Below are 12,963 nucleotides of genomic sequence, written 5' to 3' on the forward strand. Positions count from 1 at the left end.
AACCACCATGGCACATGTATACCTATGTAAAAAAACCTGCACATTCTGCACATGTATCCCAGAACTTACAGTATAATTTTTTTAAAAATTATATATACATAATTTTAAAGTTAAAAAATAAAATAGAAGACATTATTAGCAATAGCAAAGAAAGTAGCAAAACAAAAAAAAACCCAAACGTCCATCAATGATAGACTGGATTAAGAAAATGTGCACATATACACTGTGGAATACTATGCAGCCATATAAAAGGATGAGTTCATGTCCTTTGCAGGGACATGGATGAAGCTGGAAACCATCATTCTCAGCAAACTGTACAAGGACAGAAAACCAAATGCTGCATGTTCTCACTCATTGGTGGGAACTGAACAATGAGATCACTTGGACACAGGGTGGAGAACATCACATGCTGGGGCCTGTTGGGGGCTGGAAGGCTAGGAGAGGGATAGCATTAGGAGAAACACCTAATGTAAATGAGTTTATGGGTGCAGCAAACCAACCTGGCACATGTATACCTATGTATCAAACCTGCACATTGTACACATGTACCCTAGAACCTAAAGTATAATAATAAAAAAAATTTAATGAAAAAAGAAAAATAAAAAGATGTATTTTTGAACAATCCAATTAACCAGTTTGACCTAACTGGTATGTATACAGAACACTATACCAAACAGCTGCAGAACACACATTCTTTTCAAATGCACATGATACATTTACCAAAATGGGCCATGAAGCCAGAACCAGTACTCTGACCACAGTGGAACTAAGTTAGAAATCAGTAACCAAGAGATAACTAGAAAATCACCGAATGTTTATAAATTAAGGAATTGTTTTCTAAATTACCCTGAAGTCAAACAAGAAATAACAAAGCAAATTAGAAAATATTTTGAACTGAGTATAGCTATCAGAATTTGTGCAACGTAGATAAAATATTGCTTACAGAGAAATGTATAAAATCAAACACACACTTTGGAAAAAAACTGAAAAAATTATTTAATAATCTCCTAAAAAGCTAAAAAAAAGTACAACAAATTAAACGCAAAAAAGTAGAAGGAAATGTTAAAGAGAAAAAAATAAGAAACATACAATTTAAAAATTGGTATTTTGAAGAGATTAATAAAACAGATAAACACCTATCAAGATTCATTAAAAGAAATGTGAGAAAACTATACTTAAAATTTTCAGAAATTAAAAAGGGACATCACTAGAGATCTTAAAATATTTAAAAGTTAAGAACTTCCAGCCTTCAGATAAGTTGTAGAAGGTCTTGAGGGACCATTTCTCCCACTAGATAAACCACAAAAATTACTGGATCATCTTCCCCATCTCCCCCCACATTTAAGAGATTAGAGGGTTGCAGATCAAAAATGATCCAAAATTCAATTACAGGGGAGGATAAGGTATTTCTGGCTGAGCAGGTATCAGTGGCGAAATTCTCTTCAGCTGAATTTCCACAGAGGCTGGTGGAAGACTGGGCTTATCACAGTCTCAGGAACTCTGCTATGATACAGGAAAGCCTGCAGACCTTGTGGGCTAGTATAAATGGATTGAAGTCTGTAGGAGTTTCAAATGCAAAGAACTTGTTCTTCTTACCTGCTGAGTTTTCCCCCATGAAACTTTTGGTGAGTGGGCGGAAATGGTATGAAAATGGAATTGGAAAAGCAGAGACAGAGAACTCTGTAGTCTTCTGGTGATTAGATCCCAAGGTCCTACTAGACAGAGCAGTTTATAATATGTACAGTACAGACCAAGTTAGCCCTAAATACATGTGAAAACACAAGTGAAATAAAGCTAACTAAAGCTGTATCCCAGCCACAAATCAGCTCAAATTCTTTCTGGATTATAAAGATTGACCCATTTCCCTAACTTACAGACAAAAGAACACGCCCTCCCTTTTAGAAGATAGTATTGTGCTCACTTTGGCAGCACATATTCTAAAATTGGAACAAGACACAGAAGATTACCATGGCCCCTGCACAAGGATGACACAAATTCGTGAAGCATTTCATATTTTAAAAATTGAGTTCATGTCCTTTGCAGGGACACGGATGAAGCTGGAAGCCATCATTCTCAGCAAACTAACACAGGAACAGAAAACCAAACACCACATGTTCTCACTCATAAGTGGGAGTTGAACAATGAGAACACATGGACACAGGGATGGGAACATCACAGACCAGGGCCTATCGGGGGGGTTGGAGGCAAGGGAAGCGAGAGCATTAGGACAAATACCTAATGCGTGCAGGGCTTAAAACCTAGATGACGGGTTGATAGGCACAGCAAACCACCATGGCACATGTATACCTATGTAACAAACCTGCACATTCTGCACATGTATCCCAGAACTTAAAGTATAATTTTTTAAAAAATTATATATATATATATATTTAAAAGTTAAAAAAGAATAAGATAGACAGTATTTATACCAAGGGCTGTAGGGTTTTATTTTTAATTATGTAATTTCTGGCATGCAATAAAAAGCTATGAAATAAGTGAAGAAGCAGGATGTACTTCTAATTAAGAGGAAAAAAACTGAATAGTAGCAGATCCACTAATGGTTCAAATATTGGAATAAACAAAGACTTTAAAATAACTATTGAAATATATTAAAGAAATTTGAGGATAAGATTGACAAAATGGATAAAAAGACTGAGAATTTCAAAAGATAAAACTGCTAAAATAGAACCAAGTGAAAATTCTAGAACTAGAAAAACTACAGTGCATGAAGTTAAAAATGTATTTATAGAGCTAAAGCAGAATGGACACAGCAGAGAAAACAGCATCAGTCATTTTATCCAGGTCATCACAAACTGGTTGAAAATCAAAAATACAGGAAAAATTTTAAGATGCACACATAAAATAAATTATTAAATTTAGACATAGAAAATAGATTATATTTAGCACAACAACAATGCAAATCATGGCTGACTTTCATCAGAAAACAATGGGTGACAGATGGGTATAATGGTGTGCACCTGTAGTTCCAGCTACCTGGGAGGCTGAGGCAGGAGAATTGCTTAAGCTGAAGAATTCACGTCCAGTCTGAGCAACATAGCAAGAACGTGTCTCAAAAAAAAAAAAAAAAAAAAAAAGAGAGAGAGAAACAATAGAAGACAAAAGACAACGGAATTGACATCTTCAAAGTGCTAAAAGAAAAAAAAAACAGAATTCTATAAATGAAGTGCATATAGACATGTTTAAACAAAAGGTGAGAAAATATGTCACCAACTTTTGAAACTAAAAGAAAACAACTCAAGATGAAAGCAAAGATCTGCAGGAAGGAATGAACAATGTCAAAAAGGTCAAATATGTGCATAAACATAAAAGAATACTTTAAATTTTCAAAATTATTGACTATTAAAAACCACAGGCCAGGCACGGTGGCTCACACCTGTAATCTTATCATTTTAGGAGGTCGAGGCAGGTGGATTGCTTGAGCTCAGTAGTTCAATCCCAGCCTGAGAAACATGGTGAAACCCCATCTATATGAAAAATACAAAAATTAACTGGGTGTGGTGGTGCACACCTGTAGTCTGAGCTACTCAGGATGCTGAGGTGAGAGGATGGCTTGAGCCTCGGAGATGGAGGTTGCACTGAGCTGAGATTGTGCCAGTGCACTCCAGCTTGGGCAACAGAGCAAGACCCTGTCTCAAAACAAAAAACAAAAACAAACAAACAAAAAAGCCAAAGCAAAACACAATAAAGTTAAGTGGTTTATAATATAGACAGAAATAAAATATGTGACATCAATAGCACAACGAACTAGGGAGACATTAGTGGAATTTTTTGTGCAAAATTTTTACATTGTTCGCAAAGAAGCAAAATACAAATTGATTATTGTGATAAATTGGGGTGGTAAGTTGAGGATGCATACAGTAATCACTACAGCAGTGGTTCTCAACCTTTGGTAATTCCCCTACCCAGCCCCAGCCAAGGAACCTTGTCACAACTGGAGTGGGAGGACAGTTGCTACTGTCATCTACTGGGAAGAGGCTTTGTTTTTATAAAAGTTTTGTAGATGAGGAAACAGACTCCTAGAAGTTAAATAAGTTTCTCTAACGCTACCTTTGATAAGCTGAATAGTGGCTCCCCAAAGATGTCCACGTTCTAATCCCCAGAATATGTGAATATGTTACCTTACATGGGCAAACGGTTTGCAGATGTGTTAAGGATCTAGAGATGGGAAGATTATTCTGGATTATCCTAGTGGGTGAAACGTAATCACAAGAGCTTTTATAAGAGGAAGGCAGTTGGGTCAGAGTCAGAGAAGACACATTATTGTGTCCAGAATTGGTGGGTTCTTGGTCTCACTGACTTCAAGAATGAAGCCGCAGACCCTCGTGGTGAGTGTTACAGCTCTTAAGGTGGCACGTCTGGAGTTTGTTCCTTCTGATGTTCAGATGTGTTCGGAGTTTCTTCCTTCTGGTGGGTTCGTGGTCTCGCTGGCTCAGGAGTGAAGCTGCAGACCTTCGCGGTGTGTGTTACAGCTCATAAAAGCAGCGTGGACCCAAAGAGTGAGCAATAGCAAGATTTATTGCAAAGAGCGAAAGATTCCACGGCATGGAAGGGTACCCAAGCAGGTTGCCACTGCTGCTCGGGCAGCCTGCTTTTATTCTCTTATCTGGCCCCACCCACATCCTGCTGATTGGTAGAGCCGAGTGGTCTGTTTTGACAGGGTGCTGATTGGTGCCTTTACAATCCCTGAGCTAGACACAAAGGTTCTCCACGTCCCCACCAGATTAGCTAGATACAGAGGATCCATTGGTGCATTCACAAACCCTGAGCTAGACACAGGGTGCTGATTGGTGTATTTACAATCCCTGAGCTAGACATAAAGAATCTCCACGTCCCCTCAAGACTCAGGAGCCCAGCTGGCTTCACCGAGTGGAACCCACACCGGGGCTTCAGGTAGACCTGCTTGCCACTCCGGCGCCATGTGCTCGCAATCCTCAGCCCTTGGGTGGTCGATGGGACTGGGCGCCGTGGAGCAGGGGGCGGCACTCGTTGGGGACGCTGGGGCTGCACAGGAACCCACAGAGGCGGGGGAGGCTCAGGCATGGCGGGCTGCAGTCCCAAGGCCTGCCCCACAGGAAGGCAGCTAAGGCCCGGTAAGAAATTGAGCGCAGCGCTGGTGGGCTGGCACTGCTGGGAGACCCAGTACACCCTCCGCAGCCGCTGGCCCGGCTGCTAAGTTCCTCATTGCCCCGGCCGGCAGGGCCGGCCGGCTGCTCCAAGTGCGGGGCCGCCAAGCCCACGCCCCACCGGAACTCCAGCTGGCCCGCAAGCGCCCCACGCAGCCCCGGTTCCCGCTCGCGCCTCTCCCTCCACACCTCCCTGCAAGCTGAGGGAGTGGGCTCCAGCCTTGGCCAGCCCAGAAAGGGGCTCCCACAGTGCAGCAGTGGGCTGAAGGGCTCAAGTGCCGCCAAAGTGGGAGCCCAGGCAGAGGAGGTGCCCAGAGCGAGCGAGGGCTGTGAGGACTGCCAGCGCACTGTCACCTCTCATTATGATGAAAGAAGACATGAGAGAAAGAAGGGGGATAGGTAGAGAGACTGAGAATGAATGAAAATGCTACATTTCCAGCTTTGAAGATAGAGGAAGGCACCTCAAGCCAAGGGATGGAGGCACCATCTAGAAGCTGGAAAAGGTAAGGAAATGGATTTTTCCCTAGAGCCTCGTGAGGTAGCACAGCCCTGCTGACACCTTGACCTCAGCCCATCAAAAAGTATTTCAGACTTTTGACATAAAGAACTGTAAGGTAATAAAACTGTATTGTCTAACCACTAAAGTTTGTGATAATTCATTATAGCAGTAATGACAAATTAATATACCTATCCAACAAGGATTTGCTTCTAGATTTTTCAGTCTATGCCTTTAATCACAAGATGGACATAGCTAGCACAATAGGAAGAAAAGCTTAAGCATATTTCAGAATGTTTTTGCCCTGCAGATGTCTCTGATATTGCCTAACTGATCATGGTGTTCCTAAAATTGAAATAGACAGGGGCAACCTACTAAAGCCTTATTTGATTTGTGGAAGTGTTACATACAGTGGAAAGAATCCAGCAACCAGCATATTCCTCATAACATGAGAACTTCCTAAATAATCTTAAATTTAAAATATATATACATATATACGTATATATACACATATACATATATAATATACATATACATATATTAATGTGTGTATGTATATATATACACACATGTATATATACACACACGTGTGTCAAAAGAAAAACTTCAGCCGAATTAAATTTAAAGGAGTTTAATTGAGCAACGAATGATTTGCAAATCAGGCAGCCCCCAGAATCACAGAAGATTCAGAGAGACTCCAGTGCAGCCACGTGGTGGAAGATTTATGGACAGCAAAAGGAAAGTGATGTACAGAAAATGGAAGTGAGATACAGAAACAACTGGTTTGGTTACTGCTCCATGTTTGCCTTGTTTGAACGTGGTTCAAATAACGTTGGCTACATTTGATTGGCTGAAACTCAGCGATTGGTACAGTTGTGTGTTATGGTTGGTTTATACCTCCACTTGTTATAGTTCACGAGGTACAGAAAAATCTTTAGGCTGAACTTAAATATGTAAGGAGGCAGCTTCAGGCTAAACTTGATTTAACACATGCATACATGTACAAATATACATATGTGCATGTATATATACGATATACACATTCTATGGATATTTATATAGATACGCTTACAGATATTCACATACATATGTGTTTATGTAGTGTGTGTATGTGTGTGTGTTTCCATGTATATGAGCGAAATGTCTTGAAAAAATACAGAAACTGTTTAGAAAGTTACATCCGAGAAGGGGAACTGAGATCCTAGAGGATAAAGGTGGGAGTTTATTGTTTTGGTTAGATATCCTTTTGTACTTTTTAAATGTTGACCCATGGAAGTATATCACTGATTTTTTTTTTAAATACACACATAAAATTTTTAAAAAATAAAGAATTCTATTATACTATTGGGGCTAAGAAAATGATACCCCAAAATGAAGGCTTCAGAAGCAGCCCAGAAGCTTCTCTTCCAAAAGTTTCTCTCTGACGTTCTCTTGGCCTGCTACCACTGACCCCTCATTCTATCCTGAGGCTAGCAATAGAAGCTAGAATCTGTCCTCCCCCAAGGTGGATCAAAAAACCAGAACCACTTTTCCCCAAAGCCAGCCATAGGACCTAAAAATATTGCTCAAACTTTTCCCCCACCTTTCTGTGTAATAATTGACCATACAGAAATTATCTGATCTATCTTGTTTGATTATGGATTGTAAGACCCCCATTCCAGAAAGGGCCCTGCCCCATACTCAGAAGGAAGGAATGCTGCTCAGAGAGGCCAAGAAAAATCTAGACAGACAGGCCTTGCTGGGTTTCCCCACTCCGTCTATTAGCATTAGATCTCACACTTTTTGTTCAATCCTATTGCCACATGGCCATCTGTAGTTTGTTGAACCTAAGCATAAAAATGGACAATTTCCCCTGTATCTTTGGGTCTTCATTCTGAAGGCTCCCATACACATTAATTCATTTGTATGCCTTTTTTCCCGTGAATCTGCCTTTCGTTGGTTGATTCTCAGTGAACCTTTGGAGGGCGAAGAAGTTTGCCCTTTGCCTTTGTAATACCTCCATCAGCAAGAGTCAAGAGAGACTCCATGTGTTTTTCCCCAAGACCCTCAATCATTTCCCCCACCCAACCTTCACTGCCTTTCCTTCACTCTCTGCCTTGAGACAGTGAGGCCTAATCACTCTATGCCTTTCATTCCTGTTTCCAGAGGAAGCTCAGACCCTAGGGGAGCCCCCATTTCCCATGGCTCTCTGCACCAGTATAATACCTTCCCCTGCCTCCTCACCTTCCTTCTTTGCTTTATCTTCTCCATAGCATTGATCACTAATCTGGTATTCTATACCTTACTTCCTTATCTGGATCATCACCTGTATCCCTCTAATACAAACTGAGCTCTATCAAGGCAAGGGTTCTTGTCTGCCTTGTTCACTCCTGTAGCTAAAGCATGAATAAGAGTGCCTGGACATACTAGGCTCCCAATGAACACTTAATAACAGAGGAAGAGAGGCAGTGAGTGATCATTGAGTACTACGCTGGGAACCACAGCTTTGCTGGCACTAAAATGAAGAAGAGATGAACAGAGGGAGGTGTATTTCCTATGGCCACCCATCCACCTGCCTGGCAATGACTAGGTGGAAAGAAGAAACTGCTGTCAAGGCATGTCCCGTTATATGTCAGATCCCTCCACACACTTCCACCTCGCAGCAAGAAAAACGCCTGGAAGCCAACTAGACAAGTGGTAGGTTTGAAGGATAAGAGCCCCTATGGCTGGGAAACCGCTGATGTGAGAAAGAGAGCACAATTATACTCACATTTGCAACAGGTAGTGGAGCAGCATGAGCAACTTAAATACTGACATTTTATTTTAGCCTTAAGAGAGAACATAAAAACCTTCAGAAAGAATAACTAAATGTGGCTTTTGGTATTTGCTGCATCATTTGTGTTAATCACAGAACATTTCTCAGGGGAGGAGCCCCTAACATTTCTTATATGTAAATATATACTTCATATATAAGTGTCTTTATGAGAATATCATCTGTGAAAAGCAAATCATCCAACAAATATTTACTGAGCAGTCTTCTGTGCACCAGGCACTGTGCTAGTCCCTGGGAAAATGACTCACAATAAGATGATGCCCTTATGAAACTTACATTCTAATAAAGAAGCCCAGCACTAAACAAGACACCCAAACCACAAAGACAGTCATTTCAGACAGTGACTTGTGATGCAAAAGAAACAAATTTGGGGGTCTGGAGATTCCTACTTGAGGATAGGCATGGGGGAAGCCAGAGCAGACACCAGTGGGGCCTCCTTGTCCCTCTGACGTCCCTTGGCCATGCACGGCAGCTGCTTGCTCCTCACAATGTGATCCTTAGAACATCAGCAAGGGCATTATCTGGGAGCTTCTAAGAGCTGCAGCATCTCAGGCCTCCTAACAGAACTCTTTAACCAATCTGCATTTTAACAAGATCCCCAGGGGTTTGTGAGCACACTAAAGTTTGAAAACTACTCTTCAGGACTGTTTCTAACTGCCCATAGTATTTGCATATTCCCACTGCTCTTTCTGCATAACGAGGAGCAATCAGAAGAGCTCTCTCCCTCCCCTATGATCCTGTACCAGTGGAGGGGGTATGTAAATGTTCAAGTCCCTCAGCACTCACAGGGGTAACCCAGAGGCAGCATTTTATGCCTTTCCCAGAGCTTCCCACAGGATGAAGCTTGGTGGCCTGCGGTGGTGGCTGGTGCCTCTTGCCACTGATTTCCCCTGCTACTGCCTCCTGTGCCTCCCGAGCCACCTGCTGCCATCTGCTTGCTTGTCTCAGGGTGCTCTGAGGGGAACCTGAGTAAGACAGGGGCCTCTCTGAAGATGTGAGCTGAGAACTGAAGAATGAAAGAAGCCACCTGGTGAAGAGCTGGGAGAGGGAGCAGTCAATGGAAAGGCCCTGAGGCTGAGAAAAACTGCAGTGCTCAAGGACCAGAATGGAGATCAGAGGCAGGAGCACAGTGGGGAGTCCTGTTGGGGGTGGATGCAGAAGTCCAAGAGTAGAGAAAGGAAGAGTGGACATTGATTGCACTAATGCAGTGAGGTGATTGTGGCTTAGACATGTCAGTTGGGAGCAAAAGGGACCAGAGGCAGGTGGAAGAGTGTTGACCTGTTGTAAAGTCAGGGTTGAAAAACAAACTGTGCAAAATATTCACACACACTCAGCAAACTTTGGATGGCTGCATAAAATTAAACAAATCCTCCAGTCTTACCTGTCTCTATATTAGGGATGCATAACCTAATGGCTACACCCCAAAAGTCTGTTCCTTAGGTTAAAATGCCCAGCACTCGGTAACATTTCCCTCTCTAAAAATCTAGAAAATGTTCAAAGAGAATTTAACTGTTAGGGCTCAGAAAACAACACTTCAAAATGAAGGCCCCAGAAGTAAAACGTTTTCTTCTGACCTTCTCCTGTTCTTCTATCTCTCAGTCCCATTCTCCCCTGAGGCTAGCCATAGACACTAGAATCCCTCTTCCCAAGGCTGGTCATAGAAACCAGAACCCTCTTTTATTCCCTGAAGACAACCATAAAGCCTAAAAATATCACTCTATTTTTCCTCTGCCTTTCTGTGCAAAAACTGGCCATAAAGACATGATCTGGCCTACCTTGTTTGACTGTAGGTCATATAACCCCATTCCAGAGGGGGTTCCACCCCGTACCCAGAAGGATGGAATGCTGCACAGACAGAATCTGCTAGATAAGAATCTAGACAAACAGACCTTGCTGGGTTTCCCCACTCTGTCTATTAGCAGTAGATTATACATTTTTGTCCAATCCTATTTCCACACGGCTGCCCATACTTTGTTGAACCTAAGCATAAAAATGGACAGTTGGCCGGGTGTGGTGGCTCACGCCTATAATCCCAGCACTTTGGAAGGCCGAGACGGGTGGATCACGAGGTCAGGAGATCGAGACCAACCTGGCTAACATGGTGAAACCCCGTCTCTTCTAAAAATACAAAAAATTAGCCGGGCGTGGTGGTGGGCACCTATAGTTCCAGCTACTTGGGAGGCTGAGGCAGGTGAATGGTGTGAACCCGGGAGGCGGAGCTTGCAGTGAGCCAAGATCACGCCACTGCACTCCAGCCTGGGGGACAAAGCGAGACTCCGTCTCCAAAAAAAAAAAAAAAAAAAAAGGACAGTTTCCCCTGTATCCTGGGTCTTCATTCTGCAGGCTTCTGTGTATACCCATTAAGTAAATATGTATGCGTTTTCTTCAATAAATCTGCCCTTTAGCTAGGCACAGAGGCTTACGCCTATAATCCCAACATTCTGGGAGGCTGAGGCAAGAGCCCAGGAGTTTGAGACCAACCTGGGCAACATAGGGAGACCCTAGCTCCACATAAATTAATTTAAAAAAAATAGCCAGCATGGTGGTATGTGCCTGTGGTTCCAGATACTCATGAGACTGAGGCTGTGGTGAGCTGTGATCACACCACTGTATTCTAGCCTGGGCAATAGAGCCTGGGCAACATAGCAAGATCCTATCTCAAAAAGGAAAAGAAATGAGTTAAAAAAATTAATCTGCCTTTTGTGAGCTGCTTTTTCAGCAAAACTTCAGAGGGCCAAGGGAACACAACAATAACTACACAACAATAACTAAGATAGACATGAACTCACTTCTTGGCTTTCGTGTTCCTTAATTTAGACTAATTTTCATTCATTTAACAAACATGTATTAGGTAGCACCTGTTGGCAGGAGCTGTGGATTCCAAGATGGGCCAGATAAGGTTACAGGGGGGAGCAGCCCCAGCTATTATAATTCCACATGATAAGTGTGATAAACACACTATGAACAAAGGGGTATGCAACTACTGAAAGAAGTATCCAACCCTTTTATTGGGAGTTGGAGAAAGCTTAACAGAAAAGGCAAAATAAAACTGGCATTTGAGTTGGATTTAAAGAGTGAGTAAAAGTTTGTCAGTCAAGGAAGAGGAAAATTAGCAGTTATCTGAGGAGAAGTTCAGTAGGGCTGGAGTATTCAAGCAACAGGCAGTGAGTAGGGGAGCTGTGCATTGCAGAGCTTTCCTAACTTCAGGACCGTTTTTTTGTTTTGTTTTGTTTTGTTTTTGTTTTTGTTTTTGAGACAGTTTCTCTCATCACCCAGGCCAGAGTGCAATGGCGTGATCTCGGCTCACTGCAACCTCCACCTCCCGGGTTCAAGCGATTCTCCTGCCTCAGCCTCCCGAGTAGGTGGGATTACAGGCATATGCCACCACACCAGGCTAATTTTGTATTTTTAGTGGAGATGGGGTTTCTCCATGTTGGTCAGAGTGGTCTTGAACTCCTGACCTCAAGTGATCCTTAGGAGAAAGAATTCTTCCTAACCATATTTAACTATAGACAGTACCATTTAATGTTTTTAATCAAAAATGAAACTAGTAGATTACCTCCAGATAAGAAAAATAATACCAATTCATGTTATGATGTCACTTGCATGCCAAATCCAGGCATCAGGAGTAAATAACTAAAATAATTTTATAAGAAAAGGCTATCAATATGGTCAGATTGGTGTTTTACAAAGATAATGCTAAAAGCAGAGATGGTTAGCTTGCACTATGAAAGCTATAACAGAATTAAAGAAAATCCCATAATTTCTGCCAAGAATACATTCCAATCTTAAGAAACCCTCCCTGTCAAGTTCTTCAGTATATCTCACTTAAGTCTTTCTTGCTGCAAATTAAACCCATGTATCATCCCTGCATCCTCCTTTATAATTAACATTATTCATTCTGCAGATTATAACAGATCATTTTCCTCCTTCCTAACTCTAGAAGAGCTCTTACTAAATAAAATACACCAGAGAAACACAGTGGGTGAACTATCAGATGACTTTCAAACTTAAACGTTAAAAAAAAAAAGAAAAAAAAATGACCAATTTGCCTTTCTGTGCATTTGTTGGAGAGTCTATTCCTTCCTAGATAGGAATATTCTTCTCCCAGAGTCAACTTCTTCCTTCATATGACTATTTTTTCTCCTGAACGCTATTGTCTGTGAATATCTGCACAAAACAGACTGTGTTGTCCAATGAGAGAACTGCATGTTCTTCCTCACTAACCCCCCCGAGATCAGGAATCCGAAGTGCTTTGCCACCAGCTACATGACCTTGAATAGATGACTGCTTCATCTGTACCTCACTTTCCTAAGCTGTCAAAGTGTCTAGAGTAGGTCATCTCCAAAGCCCGTCCTGCGGCTATGAGTCTGAAAATGGCTCTCTCAGACTTTCAGCTCTCCTGTCTGTAAGAGGCAGATTCTCAGGATTGGGAGAGGCTTCTAGGTGCTTCCCTTCTGTGGCTTCCTTCCTAGTACATTCACAATAGAAAATTACCTAGCACTGAAAAT

At 41.9% G+C, this 12,963-nt stretch overlaps 1 non-coding gene across 1 annotated transcript; it reads left to right on the forward strand.

Moving 5' to 3' along the window:
• The first annotated feature begins 1,913 nt into the window (after nucleotides 1–1,913).
• On the forward strand, nucleotides 1,914–2,018 carry LOC134761509 (U6 spliceosomal RNA). Its single transcript, XR_010140183.1, has one exon. It is a non-coding gene; the product is annotated as a U6 spliceosomal RNA (small nuclear RNA).
• Nucleotides 2,019–12,963: the final 10,945 nt, after the last annotated feature.

Source organism: Pongo abelii, chromosome 4 (genome assembly GCF_028885655.2).
Source record: "Pongo abelii isolate AG06213 chromosome 4, NHGRI_mPonAbe1-v2.0_pri, whole genome shotgun sequence".
Lineage (NCBI taxonomy): Eukaryota > Metazoa > Chordata > Mammalia > Primates > Hominidae > Pongo > Pongo abelii.